At 39.9% G+C, this 19748-nt stretch overlaps 1 protein-coding gene across 29 annotated transcripts in view; it reads left to right on the forward strand.

The window, feature by feature from the left end:
* NCOA1 (nuclear receptor coactivator 1) overlaps window positions 1-19748 on the forward strand; it is a 219274-nt gene that overhangs the window by 75576 nt on the left and 123950 nt on the right. For 11 of the 29 annotated variants that reach the window (XM_069582750.1, XM_069582749.1, XM_069582761.1 and 8 more), the window contains exon 3: window positions 11134-11188. The exons of the other annotated variants lie outside the window; for them this stretch is intronic. The gene's annotated coding sequence lies outside the window, so the exon portion shown is untranslated. The remainder of the gene's footprint in view (window positions 1-11133; window positions 11189-19748) is intronic. 29 annotated transcript variants of the gene reach the window in all.

Here is a 19748-nt window from a genome sequence, read left to right on the forward strand (position 1 = left end):
GGTTCCATATTGGGAAAGTACTATGTCAAAGTTGTATATTGTCACCCTGCTTATTTAACTTATATGCAGAGTACATCATGAGAAATGCTGGGCTGGATGAAGCACAAGCTGGAATCAAGATTGCAAGGAGAAATATCAATAACCTCAGATATGTCATCTGCATATGAAGAAGAGCTAAAGAGCCTCTTGATGAAAGTGAAAGAGAAGAGTGAAAAAGTTGACTTACAACTCAACATTCAGAAAATGAAGATCATGGCATCCGGTCCCATCACTTCATGGGAAATAAACGGGGAAACGGTGGAAACAGTGACAGACTTCATTTTTCTGGGGGCTCCAAAATCACTGCAGATGGTGACTGCTGCCATGAAATTAAAAGATGCTTGCTCCTTGGAAGGAAAGTTATGACCAACCTAGACAGCATATTCAAAAGCAGAGACATTACTTTGCCAACAAAGGTCCATCTAGTTAAGGCTATGGTTTTTCCAGTAGTCATCTGTGGATGTGAGAGTGGGACTATAAAGAAAGCTGAGCACTGAAGAATTGATGCTTTTGAACTGTGTTGTTAGAGAAGACTCTTGAGAGTCCCTTGGACTGCAAAGACATCCAGCCAGTCCATCTTAAAGGGAATCAGTCCTGTACATTCATTGCAAGGACTGATGCTGAAGCTGAAACTCCAATACTTTGGCCACCTGGTGTGAAGAACGAGCTCCTTGGAAAAGACCCTGATGCTGGGAAAGATTGAAGGCAGGAGGAGAAGGGGACAACAGAGGATGAGATGATTGGATGGCATCACCAACTGAATGGACCTGAGTTTGAGTAAACTCTGGGAGTTGGTGATGGACAGGGAGGCCTGGTGTGCTGCAGTCCATGGCGTCACAGAGAGTCAGACACTACTGAGTGACTGAACTGAACTGATGGTAATTCTATTTTTAGTTCTTTAGTAGTAGTAGTGAAAGTAACTCAGTTGTGTCTGACTCTTGCGACCCCAGGGGCTGTAGCCAACCAGGCTTCTCTGTCCATGGGATTCTCCAGGCAAGAATACTGGAGTGGGTTGCCATTTCCTTCTCCAGGTGATCTTCCCTACCCAGGAATTGAACCCAAGTCTGCTGCATTGTAGGCAGATTCTTTACCGACTGAGCTTTGACGGAAGCCCTTGTAGTTCTTTAATGAACCTCTATACTCTTCTCCATAGTTGATACACCAGTTTACATTTCCAGCAACAGTGTAGGAAGGTTCCCTTGTCTCCACACCCTCTCCAGCATTTGTTATTTGTGGACGTTTTGATGATGGCCATTCTGACTGGTGTGAGGTAATACCTCGCTGTAGTTTTAATTTGCGTTTCTCTAATAATTAGCAGTATTGAGCATCTTTTCTTGTGCCTGTTGATCATCTGCATAACTATTTTTTGTTTAATCTTTCAAAATTTTATAATGATGCTTTATAGAAATCTAACTTTTTTCTTCTAAATTAGGTAATTCATTTGGGTAGCATTTATTGAATACTTCTTTGGTTACCCACTGTTTGAAGTCTGCCTTTATCATATAAAAAATTCCCATGTATTATATATGTATTTGTCTGTATAATGTTCCTTTGATCTCATTCTGTATTGCTGTGTGTTTATCATAGTCTTTTAATGTTATATTATTGAAAGTAGCTTTTAAGTTTTCTCTTATTAGACTTTCAAAAATGTTTGTCTTGATTTGGGGGGAAGCTAGTATCTCTTTATTATCTATACTTATGCACCTTAGTGGAATCTTCTCTGTCCCTGGACTCCTGGGCACTTTGCTTATGTTCTGGCTCCCAAGAGTCTTTCCCTGGCTTTCTCACTAGAACGTGGAGTTTTCTTTCTCTCAGTAGTGGTGCCCGTCCCCATCCCCGTCCCCCCTGCGCCCCGCCCACCACGCTTCATTGTTGCACAGTTGCACCCCTGAGAGCCCTCCTCTGTTGAAGGAATAAGGGGGAAAAAAGGAGAAGTGCGGCTGCCTTCCCAACCCCAAGACTCTTCATGCTTCCCTGGCTCCTTTTTCTAGTTTCTTAGGAGATTGGAGCCAGTTTCCTCTTAGGCTTTTAAGTTTCCCTCCTCACTTGTGCAGCTTTATGACTTGGACTGGCTTCAAGAGTGGGTCAGCAGAGAAAAAAAAGAAAAGGAGCTGGGAACTCCCCATCCCAAACATTTACACTTTCCAGCTTGCAGAAGCCCCTTTTATTCCAGTGAGAAAAAGGGAGTTTCTCTTACAGTTGTTGCTGTGTGCACCTGCTGTGTAATTCTGGGACTCGACCCACCCTCATGTCAAAGTGGTAAACAAGAAAGGATTTTTAAAATAGCGTGAACTCACTGCTAGATTGATTGTTCTTCACGTTTTGACTTCTTCCCCAGTTTGCCTGCTATTGTTTATTTTTCAGAGTTCTCAGGTAACTGCTTTTTGGATTCTCTCCAGAGTTTTTTACTAATTATAATCAGTGGGAGAGATATAATGGGCTTTTACTCCATCTTGAGGCAATGGCAACCCACTCCAGTCCTCTTGCCTGGAAAATCCCAAGGGCGGAGGAGCCTGGTAGGCTGCAGTCCATGGGGTCACTGAGAGTCGGACACGACTGAGCGACTTCACTTTCACTTTTCACTTTCATGCATTAGAGAAGGAAATGGCAACCCACTGCAGTGTTCTTGCCTGGAGAATCCCAGGGATGGGGAAGCCTGGTGGGCTGCCGTCTATGGGGTTGCACAGAGTTGGACACGACTGAAGTGACTTAGCAGGCCTTCACTGGAAGTCAAGATATTTCATTTTGAAAATAGTTTTTGTTTTTATTTTCTAAAAATTCTTTCTTTTTCCTTGGTTGCTACATTTATGACAGTTTTCTTATTTTATGGATATATTGTATTGAATCTCTCTGAAAATGCCAGTTAAAGTTAAGGACATTTTATTTCTTTTCGTTGCCTTACTTTCTTTTTTATGGGTCTTTGTGCCTTTGCTTTTTCACCTTAGTGCCTCTTTTAGTTTTTATTAAGTAGCTGATGATTCTTGGCTTGTTGTTGTTCAGTTGCTCAGTCGTGTCTGACTCTTTGCGACACCAAGGACTGCAGCACACCAGGTTTCCTTGTCCATCACTATCTCCCAGGGTTTGCTCAAACTCATCTCTATTGAGTTGATGATGCCATCTGACCATCTTATCCTCTGTCACCCCCTTCTCCTGCCGTCAATCTTTCCCAGCATCAGGGTCTTTTCTAGTGAGTCTGCTCTTCACATCAGGTGGCCAAAGTATTGGAGCTTCAGCTTCAGCATCAGTCCTTCCAATGAATATTCAGGGTTGATTTCCTTTGTGATTGACTGGTTACGTGTCCCTGCAGTCCAGGGTACTCTCAAGAGTCTTCACCACCATCACAGTTTGAAAGCATCAGTTCTTGGCTGTTCTTCTTTATAATATTTTAAAATGAAGGTCTAAACCAGTGTTTGTCCAACTTCAGTACACGTAACGGTCTCTTAGGGACCAAGTTTAAATGCAGATTCCTAGCCTTATTCTTAAAACATCTGATTCAGTATGTCTTGGTGGTGCATCTAAACAGTTTAGATAATTCTGATGCTGGTAACGTCTTGGTAACTGGTGTAGTTCTGTAAAGCTCAGTTCTTCTCTCCAGAGAATTGTATTCTCCACTGAATATTATCACTGACCACGTGACTCTGCAAGTTGGTTTCCCACTTGCTGTGGTAAATAGGATGCAGAGTTCCTTTTTTCTTTTTTTTTGCAGTTGCAAAGACAAGGCTAACAAACTTATGCTGTAAGTGAAAGTGAAAGTTGCTCAGTCATGTCCAACTCTTTGCAACCACATGGCCTGTACAGTCCATGGAATTCTCCAGGCCAGAATACAGAAGTGGGTAGCCTTTCCCTTCTCCAGGGGATCTTCCTAACCCAGGGATTGAATCCAGGTCTCCCACATTGCAGGAGAATTCTTTACCAGCTGAGCCACAAGGGAAGCCAAGAATATTGGAGTGGGTAGCCTATCCCTTCTCCAGGGGATCTTTCTGACCCAGGAATTGAACCAGGGTCTCCTGCGGATTCTTTGTAGGTGGATTCTTTACCAACTGAGCTATGAGGGAAGCCTCTGCTATAAGGAAGGGATTTATCTACAAGGAGAGTTCTGATTAGTTCTGTGTTGTCTTCCCTCTATCACAGTCTATCGAGATTGTCCCTAACCTGCTATTATCTCCAACTCAAAGTTCATACTATAAGTCCTCTGACAAAGACTTTAGACCCACAGTAAATGCTGTGGTCAGCATTTCCCGTTTATCATCACAGTTTTTATTGGTTATCTTTGGTGACTTTTCACTTAGTTGTTCTGTGGCTTGACGAGGTGTTTGAGGAGAAGAAGAAGTAGATACTTAGTCTGCCATCTTGAACTGGAAATCCATTGTTACTTTTAAAGTGATGTTGATTTCTAGTATGCCAAGAAGTGTTTATTTTGAATTCTTACATAAAACAAACATCATAAAATCTGTAGCAGGATCATAACTTATTCCTACTAACTCAGGTATATGAAGAAAATACAGCTTCTCTATTTTTCTAAAAGCCCTGTCTTCCTGGGTACTGGGTAACTGGAGGAAGAGTACCAGTGTTATTCCAAGCCGGTAAACTAAGTCATATCTAGTAATTTAAATTGATCTCTTTGGATATTTCCTTCTCTGTTTGGATACTAGTCATTCAGGTATCATCTCTTTTCTCTAGCTTTCCCATGGAATCTTAATGGATGCTTGTGTGACCTGGTAGTCATGGAAGGATACCAGAACCATCAAGTCCACGTGCTGTTTTCTCTGGTTTCGTACTGGTCTGCCCTTTAAAGTAACTGGTCAGGCTATTTCCTGGAATTGTGACTACTGTGGTGCTACCAGCACTGTCCTAGAGTATTCTTCAGATGTCTAAAGCTGAAGTTTACAACTAATGTTACTGTAGATCTGTTCTCTTGGTTCCCAGGATCTATTGCCATTTGCCCAGGTGTCATGGATAACCTGAGGTCTGGTTTGGGATTCCCATCCACTCACTAGCCAAGTGATCTCTTTTCCAGGCCTCTGCTGTGGAGCTGCTTTGCCCCTGTTACAGGGACCTCTTCTGGCAAACTTAAAATCACCATCTTAAGTTACCTTTCTGCCCTTTCACTTTTAACTTTCATGCATTGGAGAAGGAAATGGCAACCCACTCCAGTGTTCTTGCCTGGAGAATCCCAGAGACGGGGGAGCCTGGTGGGCTATAGGGTCACACAGAGTCGGACATGACTGAAGTGACTTAGCAGCAGCAGCAGCAGGAATTTCCCAGAGCCTTTCATGGCACACAGGAGAAAAAGGAGACCCCAGAGCAGGTCTCACCCCTCCCTCTGTTGGCTTGGGCTTCCGTGCATATGCTCTGGTGTGGCTTGCTCCAACTTGTGCTAGGTATGTATCTGCTCGGTCGCTCAGTTGTGTTCGACTCTTTGGCCCCTCCCTTCTGGCCCCCTTGGACTATAGCCTTCAGTCTGCTCTGACCGTGGAATTTCCCAGGCAAGAATACTGGAGAGGGTTGCCACTTCTTTCTCCAGGGGGTCTTCCCGACCCGGGGCTCACACTCTCGTCTCTTGTGTCTCCTGCATGTGCTGACTGGTTGTTTACCACTAGCACCACCTGGGGGGCCCAGGGTGTGTATGAGGGGAGAGAATGGCTTGGGGGTGGGCAGTGGGGGTACACAGGATGTTTCTGGAAGGCGGTGACTTTCCACTTACTCAACAAGAAGCAGAGCAGAAACCATTCTAACTCCCAGATTTCCTCAGTCTTTCAGACATTCCTTTCCTTTTGCAGCCTCCTCCTGGATTGGGTAAAGGAGGTACTGGTCTAATCACTCGCTTCTCCCGTCTCAGTCTTAATGTCTTTATCCCACAGACCTTTGGCCAGAATCAGGATTTGGTTTTTGTTTTTTTGTTTGGCTCTGCTGGATCTTTGTTTCCGTGAAGGCTTTCCCTAGTTGCCTTGAGGCGGGGGCTGCTCTCTAGCTGCAGTGCACGGACTTCTCATTGCAGTGGTTCTCTTGTTGGGAAGCACAGGCTCTAGGGCATGCAGGCTTCAGTAGTTGTGACACGTGGGCTCAGTTGTTTAAGCTCTGGGCCTCAAGAGCATAGGCTCATTAGTTGTGGCCCATGGGCTTAGTTACTCTGCAGCACTTGGGGTCTTCCTGGGGTCAAACCCGTGTCTCCTCCATTAGCAGGTAGATTCTTCACTGAGCCACCAGGGAAGCCCCAGAATCCGGAATTTGAGGCTTTAGTTTGCAGTCTCTCGGTTTTATCCTCCTTCTACCCTAGGTAGTAGGCATTATGTTCTAGCTATCATGAGCAAAAGGGATATCTGCTCTCCACAGTGAAAGAAACTGCACTCTTGAGTCTTTCAAGCTTGGTCAGAAAACATTAGTGTTAAAAAAATGTCTTTCTTTGGGAAAACCAGACCTTCAAGACTTATCTTGCTGCAAAATCCTTTCTTTAACTCAAAAGACAAATGTTAAATATTTATCTAAACTTCTCCAAGGAAGTGGTTGCTACTTGTAGAACAGTAGAAAAGTTAGTAGAAGGAAATGCAAATAGGAGAAAATATAACTATTTTCCTAATCATCAAGGTATATCTACCCTCATTACTCTTTTTTTTCCCAAGTTTCCTTGTTTTTCCTTGTACATTTACTCTTTTACCCTTTTATTGTGGTATAGATTCTTATATGATTATGTTTCTTAAACATACTTTACTTTTTATTTGATTTATATTAAGTCTGTAGTTTTTGATCAGTTTGTATTTTAATAATAGTTTTCCCAAACAGGAAAATAATCTGTCTATATCTTTTTCTATCTTTAAAGAACATTTATCAGTAAGGTTTTGTAAAATTTTGAAACATGACTTTAAAATATAGAGCTAATATTCTTTTTTAAATGATTTTTTTTCTTTCTGTTTTTGTGTGTGTGTAAGAAAGCAAAATCCAGTTTGCAACTCGGTGCTTCTGCTTTGTGGCTCTTTCCTGTGTGTTGCCATGGTACTTTATTTGTTTTTTTCTAAAATTCCTCCTATTTGTATTTACTTGAGTGGATCAAGTCAAGGGCAGGGACTCAGGTAGTGCTTATCTTTATTTGCCTTAGTGCCTAACAAATTCCTGCTCCTAAGAGGCTTGGGGGAATTAGCACTTCCTATACTTCCCGGATTTATTTTTCTCCATAGTACTTACTGTATTCTAACAGACTACATTATTTATTTGTTTTATTTATCATCTGTCTCCTCTCACTAAATTGTAAGTGCCACCATGGCAGGGATTTTTAACTGTTTTGCCTACTAACACCTAGAAGAGTACCTGGAACAGAGGTGACCAGTGATTATTTGTGGAATGATTAACTAATGAATTGTTCATATTTAGATACTTGCCTGAATTATACTGTATAATCCATAAAATATGATAAGTATAAATGCTGATATGGAAAAAATTTATGTAATCATAAAACTGTAGAGTTCAAAAGCTAGGAAAACCTTAATATCATCTAATCTGCCTCATTTTGGGAAATGACCAAAAGGTGAAATGACTTGATTTAAGCCCAGGGTCAGTTATTTGTAGAGATGGAACAAGAATTGAGAACTCTTGAGTAAAATTTAATAGTTAATACTGATATTTGGATAGGTGGTAGGAAAGATGTGTGATTATGGGTAAGAAAAATCAGAAATTAAGTATATGTAGGCAAGTGACCTGATCTCCCAGGCATCAGATTCCTCCTCTGCAAACCAAGAATAATTCTACCTTTCTTATAAATCATTCTGAGACATATATGAGACAAAGCATATTAACTTAAGAATGCACATTGCCTGGCACTTGGTGAAGGCTCAGTGAAGGTGGCTCCCATTATTACTATTTGGAATATTTTTCTTGATATCCCAGTAAATACCATTTAGGTTTTAATTTTTCCTTCATAGCACATTAACAGAATTTGCAATTATGTATTTTTTGTCTCTCTTCTCTGTTAGATGTTAAGTTTCATAAAGGCATCTTTATTGTGATGTATCCAGTTGTCTTATGCAATGCCTGAAACATGATAGACACTGAATATGTATGAATTAATTAACTTGAGAAGGTTGCTAAGAAGTTTGAAAAGAGAAACATTTGATGAAAACCTTTTGACTAATAAAGGTTAAGAAGAATAAGTTGGGCAGCTTTATATTAAAACTATAGGTACCTTCTTAGTCTCAAATACTTCTAAAAAACCTTATGCTTTCAATTTGTTTTTCCCAAGTAAACTGCTCTGCTGGAAAGCAAATTCATTGACTTCCTGGCAAGGATATTAGTTGAGTTTATAAGATACTGTTCATTGTAAAGGACTAAATTAGCTTTTGGGGACCACTCTTGGATAAGATAAACTGATTCGTTGAGGTACTCGATCTGTGGGACTAAGCGATTAAGCACCTCAATAACAGTCTTGAGGCTGAGTCCAGCCATCAGTCTATCTATCTCTTGTTACTTTACCTAGCTTCATTTGATGAAAATCAGGAAAACTGTTTTTCTCCTCAAATTGCTATCCCCTCCTACTTTTTTTGTACTGTTTTGAAGCAGTAACCATGGTTACTAGTAAGCTCCTTGGAGCTTTGAAAACATTAGTCAGTTTCACAGCTGGAGGTAGAGTGATCTAGATAAAAGCAAAAGAAAAAAGCTGACTGTGGTTTTTTTTCCTTCTGTTAGAACTGAGTTCTTTCAGTGGGGAGCACTTCACATAAAGTGAAATGTTCTTTATTCCCACCACAGTAGACCATGTTTCATTTAAATTAACAGTAGGCTAGCACCTGGCTCCTTTTTAGAGTCAGGAAAAGGAGGTAATGCTACCAGTCACCTGCTCTCCACCTGAAACTCTTCCCTCTCTACCTTCTTCTCTCTCTCCTCAATTTTTTTACAGTGCCCCAGGGCCAGTAGTGAGTGAAGTAATACTGACATTTGAGGCCCAGATGGATAAGGTTATGAAGTTGCAGCTTTGGATTAGCGGGATGGGTAAGGGGAGGAGTGAAGGAGCACTAAAATCTTGGTACAGTGGTGAAGTGAAAGTCGCTCAGTTGTGTCCGACTCTTTGCCACCTCATGGACTATACAGTCCATGGAATTCTCCAGACCAGGATACTGGAGTGGGTAGCCTTTCCCTTCTCCAGGGGATCTTCCCAACCCAGAGATAAAACCCAGGTCTCCTGCATTGCAGGCGGATTCTTTACCAGCTGACCCACAAGGAAAACTCAAGAATATTGAAGTGGGTAGGCTATCCCTTCTCCAGTGGTATAGTGGTTCACTTCAGCTCAGTTGTGTCTGACTCTTTGCAACCCCATGAATCACAGCATGCCAGACCTCCCTGTCCATCACCAACTCCCAGAGTTCACTCAAACTCATGTCCATCAAGTGGGTGATGCCATCCAGCCATCTCATCCTCTGTCGTCCCCTTCTCCTCCTGCCCCCAATCCCTCCCAGCATCAGAGTCTTTTCCAATGAGTCAGCTCTTTGCATGAGGTGACCAAAGTACTGGAGTTTCAGCTTCAGCATCAGTCCTTCCAATGAACACCCAGGACTGATCTCCTTTAGAATGGACTGGTTGGATCTCCTTACAGTCCGGGGGACTCTCAGGAGTCTTCTCCAACACCACAGTTCAAAAGCATCAATTCTTCCGTGCTCAGCCTTCTTCACAGTCCAACTCTCACATCCATACATGACCACTGGAAAAACCATAGCTTTGACTAGACAGACCTTTGTTGGCAAAGTAATATCTCTGCTTTTGAATATGCTGTCTAGGTTGGTCATAACTTTCCTTCCAAGGAGTAAGCATCTTTTAATTTCATGGCTGCAATCACCATCTGCAGTGATTTTGGAGCCCCCCAGAATAAAGTCTGACACTGTTTCCCCATCAATTTCCCATGAAGTGATGGGACCAGATGCCATGATCTTAGTTTTCTGAATGTTGAGCTTTAAGCCAACTTTTTACCAGGAGCATATTTGTCAGGACCAAGGACCACCTCTTGTGAGAGGGCTAGAATAAGTGATTTCTAGAAGTAAATTTTGAGGGATGGTGGTATTGAGAAGAGAAAGGAAATCTATATTTATTAAGCATCTAGTATGTACATCTGAAGCTTCCCAGGTGGCACAGTAGTAAAGAATCCACCTGCCAGTGCAGGAGACCCAAGAGACATGGATTCAGTCCCTGAATTGGGAAGATCCCCTGGAGTAGGAACTGAACTGAGGAAATGGCAACCAATTCCAGTATTCTTTCCTGGCAGTTTCATGGACAGAGGAGCCTGGCGGGCTACAGTCCATGGGATTGCAAAGAGTCGAGCACAACTGAGTGTGTATGCGCACGTGCACACATGCGTGCACACACACACATGCACACACACATGAAGTGCCTGCATTAGTATTTCTGCTGTATTATGCTGTCTCTTACTCTAGGCTGTGAAAGGACTCGGAAAAATTTAGAATAGCTGATTTATACCATCTTGTTTCTTGGTGTGATCTAGACCAGGAGTTGGCAGACTACAGTCTGTGGGCCAGATCCTGCCTACAGTCTGTTTTCAGTAAAGTTTTATTAAAACATAGCCACTATGCCCATTCATTTTTGTGTAGTCTGTGATTGCTTCTGCACGTTGAAGGCGGAATTGAGTACTTACTATCCTGTGCAGAGACTGGATAGCCTGTAAAACCTGATGTATTTGCTGTCTGGCCTTTTACAGAAAAATCTGCTAACCCCTGATCTAGATGAGCTGGATCAGTTCTTCCTGGACCAGGTACAGGAAGGGTTATATTGTGAGAAAACACACTCATAGGCTGCACTCCTGTGGACATTAGAATAGTGGCATCTTGAAGGGACGGTGCTGGGGATTTGAATAAAAGTGGTGGGCTTTCTGGCCATTTTCAGTCATAAGCCCAAACCTAACTTGTGAGAGGAAACTTTAAATGTGATCTTTGTATTTTGTTTTCAACATTTCTTTTCCATCTTCTGTTCCTACATACATAGCTGTAGTCTCAAATGGACTTAACTCCAATTCTGTTTCCTACACTTCCATAAATGTAAGCTTAACGATTTTAATTGGAAATGAACTGGGAGATCATCTGCTCCAATATCCTTATTTTACAGACTCCAGAAACCGAGTTCCTAAGAAGTTATCCTATACCTGATGTCACAAAAGCAGGTTAGTTGCAAATCCTGGGAATAAAGCTCTGATTTTTTGACTAATTTCCTGCTGTCTTACATAGAGGCATTTACATATGAAGTCTACCCTCACCCATATATCTGGAGCTCTAAGAAATCTTAGAAATCTAAAGAAACAACCAAAGATGAGAGAAGTGCTAAATCTAGATTCTAATTTAACTCTGCTACTGGTTATCATTTTTAGTAAGTGTACCAGTCTTTGATAAACAGAAGACTCTAGAAGATAAATTAGGCTTGTAAGGATGACTGTAAATTAAGTTCCAGATATTTGCTGGGAAATATGCAAGTTATTCAAGTAAACATAGTAATTCCTCAGTAATTTGTAAGTAAAACATTGTAGAAGCAAGAATCCCTATTGATATAAGTGGAGTATGTAATTGTGTTTAAATGTTTTTCTTTTGTGAACTGTACAAACTGTAATTTATAATAAAAGTTTAATTTATGACTTCATGATCTAATGAAAAAAATCTTCCTTAAGAAAATTAAATATTGTTTAACTAAAATTACAAAAAAGGAATATGCCAGAAATTGTAGCCATTTTACTTTTATATTCCTGATAGGGATATTGCCATAACAACTAGGGCAGAGTCATTACGTATTTTCCTTAAATTCAGTACTAGAAAGGCCTCTCCCTTTCTTGCATCAGAAAATAATAATAGAATTTCTTCTTGCTAGTTCCCCAGGGACCCATTTTAGACAGGAGAAATCCTAACAGCAGCATGCACACACACACAAAAATCTACATTGGAACCTCCGCTTAAGAGCAGATATTAGTATCCTTTTGGCTTATGCTGTAGATGATTTGTAAAACCTTAACACCAATATTAGATGCATGAATTTAATTAATCTCTACAGAATTATATAATTGTTTCTTTTTTCCCTCTGTGTGCTAAGTCAGGCCCCTCTAATTTCTTTGTTTTTACATTGGAAAAGTTAATTTTTTTTCTTAGCAATGTAAAATAGTGACAAATTTAAGTTGCAGCTTAATAGACTTAACCTATCTTAATTATAAATTATGATGTGATGAAACCATTAAACTCAAAATACATGATTGCTATTTAATCTTTCAGAAATTTAAGCCATTTTAGCAGTTAAATCGGAGAAGGCAATGGCATGCCACTCCAGTACTCTTGCCTGGAAAATCCCATGGGTGGAGGAGCCTGGTAGGCTGCAGTCCATGGGGTCGCTAAGAGTCAGACACAACTGAGTGACTTCACTTTCGCTTTTCACTTTCATGCATTGGAGAAGGAAATGGCAACCCACTCCAGTGTTCTTGCCTGGAGAAGCCCAGGGACGGGGGAGACTGGTGGGCTGCCGTCTATGGGGTTGCACAGAGTTGGACACGACTGAAGTGACTTAGCAGCTTAGCAGCAGCAATTAAATATTTTGTATTTCATTTATATCTTTATTGAAGGCCTATCTCCAAATGGATTGTCCAAATAAAAAATCAAAAGGAGCACCTATTTGTTTAAATTTGGAATTCCTAAGTAAATATTTTTATTATAGTTGGTTCATTAGAATTGAGATTGAGATATAATCATAATGGTTTTGGGTGTCAGTTAATCTGGAATTCTTGGTTTACCAGCATAGCTTAATTATCTAAGCTAGTAGTTTTCAGTTCTTCAAAACCAGGTTTCTCTTTGATAGTCATAGAAGTAATTGATTCCTCTTTGCTATTACTTGAAATTTAAAGTAAATTTCATTTGTTAAAAAAACACCAAAAGATTTAGGTACAAAGTGCTTTTTTCCCCTCCAAACTCAATAACATGTCCCCAGTTTACTGAATTCTGTATGAATTTACAGAGCAGAAATTTATAATGGTTCCTTGGACCACTTCAGAGGGTCATTAAACTTTCTGATACTATATACAAAGTTTTGTCCTTGTGAAAATTATTTTGAGGTAAAGTGTCTGGCTTTTTATTGAAGTCTCAAAGCTGTCTATCACCCAAAGTCAAAAAGCATTTTTTAGTAAGGCTTCTAGAAGCTTCTTTCCTTCCAAAGGAGTAGTGAAGGTAAATTTGCTTTGCTTTCTGTAGAATCGTGGCATGACCAACTTCGATTTTTTCATAGGTGAGGAAATGGAAGCTCCTAGAAGTTAAGTGACTTACTCAAGGATATTGTAGTTAAATCCTTATTTAATTAACATAGGTTCCCCTAGGGCTCTTGTGGCATCCTAATAGATTTCTTAGGACTTTTTTAACCTTCCAGCCTATGCACAAAGGTTGTTGAAGTTTCAACTTGGCAGCAAGGTATTTAAATACAAAGCTTTTATAGGTGCAATAGAGATCTCTCATAATTTGCTCCAGTTGTTTAATGAGACATTAGCATGATACTCTTTATGTAGTTTCTTAGAGGATCTGTGTATGAAGGGCCCCTAAAGTCCCAAAGGAAAATCTCTGAGTCTTCATAAAAAAAGCAGTGTTCATATGAAAATATAGGAGCAAGGTCGTGAGACTTCAGACTAAGAAATCTCGGGCCTGTAAACATTTTGTTCATTCATTTAACATTTTGTTCATTCATTCATTCGTGTTTATTATGTGCCCACTATGGGACTATAGGTTTAACTAGTTCATAAAGAATACTTGTGATAAAATATGAAATTCTGTTCATTTAATAATACCACCAGTTTAATTAATGTTGGAAGATGCTTTCCTTTCTAATTACTAACCCAAAGAAAAAAATATTGTAGAATAATATTGACAGCCATTTTATATAATGGTCATTAGTACACCAATATGATAGAGTTGTGAAATATTATAAATTCTCAGACTACTGGTAATTAAGGAGATCTCCTTGTTTAAATATAAGACCAATGCAGGGGGAAAAAAGATTTTGATTCGTTTACCATGTTACACTATCTGATAAAGATTTAACTATTATTCTTAAGTTAATTTTTTAATGTTTAAATTTAGTGGTCATATTTTACATTGTGAACGTAGATCCTGAATTTTTATATTTCTTGGTAATATATGGTAGGGTAGTTGTAAGTGTTGAAAAAAGTGTATGGCAAGTGTGCGACAAATTAATTGAAAGTATCCTTGTTGCTGCTGCTAAGTCACTTCAGTCTTGTCCAACTCTGTGCGAACCCACAGATGGCAGCTGACCAGGCTCCCCCGTCCCTGGGATTCTCCAGGCAAGAACACTGGAGTGGGTTGCCATTTCCTTCTCCAGTGCATGAAAGTGAAAGGTGAAAGTGAAGTCGCTCAGTCGTGTTCGACTCTTAGTGACCCCATGGACTGCAGCCTACCAGGCTTCTCCGTCCATAGGATTTTCCAGGCCAAGAGTACTGGAGTGGGGTGCCATTGCCTTCTCCTGAAAGTGTCCTTAAATGAACTTAAATTTCAGTCACTCTTCATGTATACTTAAGGTGCTTTTAAAATAAGGATTTTATGATTTAATATGCATTTCAAAGATGGAAAGACTAATCCCATTTTACAATGTTTATTTTACATAGTATGCTTGAGATTTATGAACTGTGAGATTTGTGTGTCTTTCCTATTTGAGTTAATCAGTTTGGCCTTTTAAACTGGGAAAAGATTCTTCAACATTCTAAATCTTACTCTTAAGTTTCCTTAGCCAGTTCTTACAAAGTAATCACTCCAAAGGAATAGTAAAAATCTAGTATTTATATTGTGCTTGTTTCACATTCTGTTCTTTTAGAGTTTTTACTTTATTTCTGTATTTTTAAGGTATATAATTGGTTTCCAAGGGTGACTCTATGATGACTGATATTTTCATTAATAGGCACTTAAGATTCAATTCGGAGAAGGCAATGGCACCCCACTCCAGCACTTTTGCCTGGAAAATCCCATGGACGGAGGAGCCTGGTGGGCTGCAGTCCATGGGGTCGCGAAGAGTAGGACACGACTGAGGGACTTCACTTTCACTTTTCACTTTCATGCACTGGAGAAGGAAATGGCAACCCACTCCAGTGTTCTTGCCTGGAGAACCCCAGGGACGGGGGAGCCTCATGGGCTGCCGTCTATGGGGTCGCACAAAGTTGGACACGACTGAAGCGACTTAGCAGCAGAAGCAGCAAGATTCAATTGATGTAAGAGCTTCAGTTAATATGAGTCCCTTCCCTGTGCTCCATGAATAGTATCTTGAGCTCATAACCTTATAATATTTATTACATTATTTTAATTATTTGTTTCTTCAACTAGACCACCCCAACTCCCAAGTCCTTGAGGAGAGGAATCTAGATCAACTTTGAATCTTAGAATGTATGATAGCACTCAGCAGACAGTATATGTTTTAACTGAACAAATTGATTGAGGGACTACACACATTACAGAGGGTCATCTGCTTTATTAAAAGTCTCCTGATTTAAATGTTAATGTCATGGAAAAAAAACCCAAACAAACCCTCAAAGTGACATCTAGACTGGTGTTTGACTGTATATCTGGACACTGTGGCTTAGCCAAGTTGACATGTAAAATTAACTATATAGGAACCATGTAAGTAAGTAATTTTGGTGGGGGAAAAAGATTCCTTAGTATTTTCATAAAATAGCTATAAAAATTGAAATTAGTGTAAGAAATATCAAGTTAAAATTACAAAGAAACATCCATGGCTGTGGCTGCTGCTGTTGCTGCTAAGTCGCTTCAGTCGTGTCCGACTCTGTGCGACCCCATAGATGGCAGCCCACCAGGCTCCCCCGTCCCTGGGATTCTCCAGGCAAGAACAATGGAGTGGGTTGCCATTTCCTTCTCCAACACATGAAAGTGAAAAATGAAAGTGCAGTTGCTCAGTCGTGTCCAACTCTTGGCAACCCTATGGACTGCAGCCTACTAGGCTCCTCCGCCCATGGGAGTTTCCAGGCAAGAGTACTGGAGTGGGTTGCCATTGCCTTCTGCAATGGCTGTGGCTAGGAATATATTTGTATAATAGAATTTTTATGTCAGTACAGCATGGGAAAACAAAGCATATGAACAAGTATAACATAATACATAATACAAAATTTTCAAGAAACAATGGTCAGAATGGGGTTGAAGGCAAGTATTCTTAAAGAATAGAAATTTTGAAGAAAGTATCAGTTCAGTTCAGTTCAGTCGCTCAGTCGTGTCCGACTCTTTGCAACCCCATGCATTGCAGCACGCCAGGCCTCCCTGTCCATCACCAACTCCCGGAGTTCACCCAAACTCTTGTCCATCGAGTCGGTGATGCCATCCAGCCATCTCATCCTCTGTCGTCCCCTTTTCCTCCTGCCCCCAATCCCTCCCAGTATCAGAGTCTTTTCCAATGAGTCAACTCTTCACATGAGGTGGCCAGAGTATTGGAGTTTCAGCTTCAGCATCAGTCCTTCCAAACAATACCCAGGACTGATCTCCTTTAGAATGGACTGGTTGGATCTTCTTGTAGTCCAAGGGACTCTCAAGAGTCTTCTCCAACACCACAGTTCAAAAGCGTCAATTCTTCAGGGCTCAGCTTTCTTCACAGTCCAACTCTCACATCCATACATGACCACTGGAAAAACCATAGCCTTGACTAGACGGACCTTTGTTGGCAAAGTAATATCTCTGCTTTTGAATATGCTATCTAGGTTGGTCATAACTTTCCTTCCAAGGAGTAAGCGTCTTTTAATTTCATGGCTGCAATCACCATCTGCAGTGATTTTGGAGCCCCCAAAAATTAAGTCCAACACTGTTTCCACTGTCTATTTCCCATGACGTGATGGGACCGATGCCATGATCTTTGTTTTCTGAATGTTGAGTTTTAAGCCAGCTTTTTCACTCTCCTCTTAACATTCATCAAGAGGCTTTTTAGTTTCTTTTCACTTTCTGCCGTAAGGGTGGTGTCATCTGCATATCTGAGGTTATTGATATTTCTCCCAGCAATCTTGATTCCGGCTTGTACTTCTTCCAGCCCAGCGTTTCTCATGATATACTCTGCATGTAAGTTAAATAAGCAGGGTGACAATATACAGCCTTAACGTATTCCTTTTCCTGTTTGGAACCAGTCTGTTGTTCCATGTCCAGTTCTAACGGTTGCTTCCTGACCTGCATATAGGTTTCTCAAGAGGCAGGTCAGGTGGTCTGGTATTCCCATCTCTTTCAGAATTTTCCACAGTTTATTGTGATCCTACAGTCAAAGGCTTTGACATAGTCAATAAAGCAAAAATAGATGTTTTTCTGGAACTCTCTTGCTTTTTCCATGATCCAGTGGATGTTGGCAATTTGATCTCTGGTTCCTCTGCCTTTTCTAAAACCAGCTTGAACATCTGGAAGTTCACGGTTCATGTATTGCTGAAGCCTGGCTTGAAGAATTTTGAGCATTACTTTACTAGCATGTGAGATGAGTGCAATTGTGCGGTAGTTTGAGCATCCTTTGGCATTGCCTTTCTTTGGGATTGGAATGAAAACTGACCTTTTCCAGTCCTGTGGCCGCTGCTGAGTTTTCCAAATTTGCTGGCATATTGAGTGCAGCACTTTCACAGAATCATCTTCCAGGATTTGAAATAGCTCAACTGGAATTCCATCACCTCCACTAGCTTTGTTTGTAGTGATGCTTTCTAAGGCCCACTTGACTTCACATTCCAGGGTGTCTGGCTCTAGGTGAGTGATCACACCATCGTGATTATCTGGGTCGTGCAGATCTTTTTTGTTCAGTTCTTTTGTGTATTCTTGCCACCACTTCTTAATATCTTCTGCTTCTGTTAGGTCCATACCATTTCTCTCCTTTATCAAGGTTGTCTTTGCATGAAATGTTCTCTTGGTATCTCTAATTTTCTTAAAGAGATCTCTAGTCTTTCCCATTCTGTCATTTTCCTCTATTTCTTTGCATTGATTACTGAGGAAGGCTTTCTATCTCTCCTTGCTATTCTTGGAACTCTGCATTCAGATGCTTATATCTTTCCTTTTCTCCTTTGCTTTTCACTTCACTTCTTTTCACAGTTATTTGTAAGGCCTCCCCAGAAAGTATATGGCTATGCATATATATGGAATTGGAGGATAATCCCAGTAAGTAGAATATTTAAGCCTTATGAGAAGAAAAGCCTGAGAGAAGAAAAGACGGGGAAAAACCGAAGGGGGGCCTTGAATATACATTATATAGTTTTTAGCTGGATAATTACAAAAATCTTATGAGGAATAATTAGGAGGAAAGTAAGTAAATAAAAAACATTTCTTAAGATACTGTTGTGTGTGTATAATGGACTAAAGTGGTTTATAAGCCCATGTACATTATGTGAGAACCTTGGTAAAGATTTGTAAATAGAGAATCCCCAGATCTCCTAGCAACTGATGAGAGAATTGACAGAACTTTGTGATTTAATGTTGGAGACACATTTAAGAGAGATACACTAATTCTGTCTAAATTGGCAATCTGGTGCCATGAGAATAATGTTGTTAATTTTGACAGTAATATGGAAATATAGAAAGTGGACAGGTAGAATATTGTGAATGATACATAGATAAGTCTCAAGGGGTATTCAATAGGATAAAAGTTACTATATACTCTGCTATAATATTCTAATATTTTACTCTGAGGCATAAAATATAGTACTTTCTTATTAAGGAATTTTATTGTACTTGGTGAAACCAGCATACTTTTATTATAAACTTTATAGTGTAAAGTTTAATATTTGAAGATATTAGACATGAAGTTACTGGTTAATCATGTCTAACCATCACATGTATAGTTAGTATGTACTGTAACAAAGATAATGAAAACTGTAAAAGTTCAAAGTGAGAGGGTATTTAAGACTATTGTCTGGGAAGAATTTATGGCAGGTATCAGATTTAAGCTCTTATATGTAGGAATTGAAATATTTTACATAGTGGGGATAATAGGGCAAATGGAAAGCCCCACAAATTGGAGGTTTAGTGATGACTAAAAGGTACTACATATTTTAAATAAGACTTTGTTAATTTGGATATCTTGGAACTTACAGCTTCTGTTTGCTTATTATAGATGATTAATCATTTTTATCTGACTTGCAACTGTAGCATCATCAGTTGTATAATTTACCTTTTTTTCCCTCTCAATTCACATTCTCTAATCTGTCAGTGTCAAAAATTCATGAAAATACTGATCACTTCTTGAGGTAGCATTGAGATTATCTGTTATTTCCTTTTGATCATTCTTTATTTTGTCATTACACTGTATGTGCCTTTGTTTTCATTAGTTTGATTTGCCCCTAGTCCCAAGTGGCATTAATTGGGATATTTCTTGGTCCAGGGCCAAATATTCTTACTGTTGTCATTGTGCTTGAGCCTATCTTCTCTTGCTGTCTTTCCAGATAGGAGCTTCTTTAAATGATGGTATTTCTTCTTGTGCCTGCTTCTCAAGCCCCATCTAATTTCTCTTCTCCAAACCTCATTGCTTCTTACTGTTATTACTCCCATGGTAAATCTCTTCTTTGGATTGCATTTATAGTAGTTTTTATGATATGCATAGAATTTGAATTACTAGAATAAAACTGTTTTCCATTACCTCAGTTAATATTGGGTATCTCAGTTTTCATCCAGTCAGATGACTTTTCTTTATAAGTAGTCAGTGCTTTCAAGATTTCAGTATAAGTTATCATCTTGCAGAACAAA

This window comes from Ovis canadensis, chromosome 3, assembly GCF_042477335.2.
Source record: "Ovis canadensis isolate MfBH-ARS-UI-01 breed Bighorn chromosome 3, ARS-UI_OviCan_v2, whole genome shotgun sequence".
NCBI classification, from domain to species: Eukaryota; Metazoa; Chordata; class Mammalia; order Artiodactyla; family Bovidae; genus Ovis; species Ovis canadensis.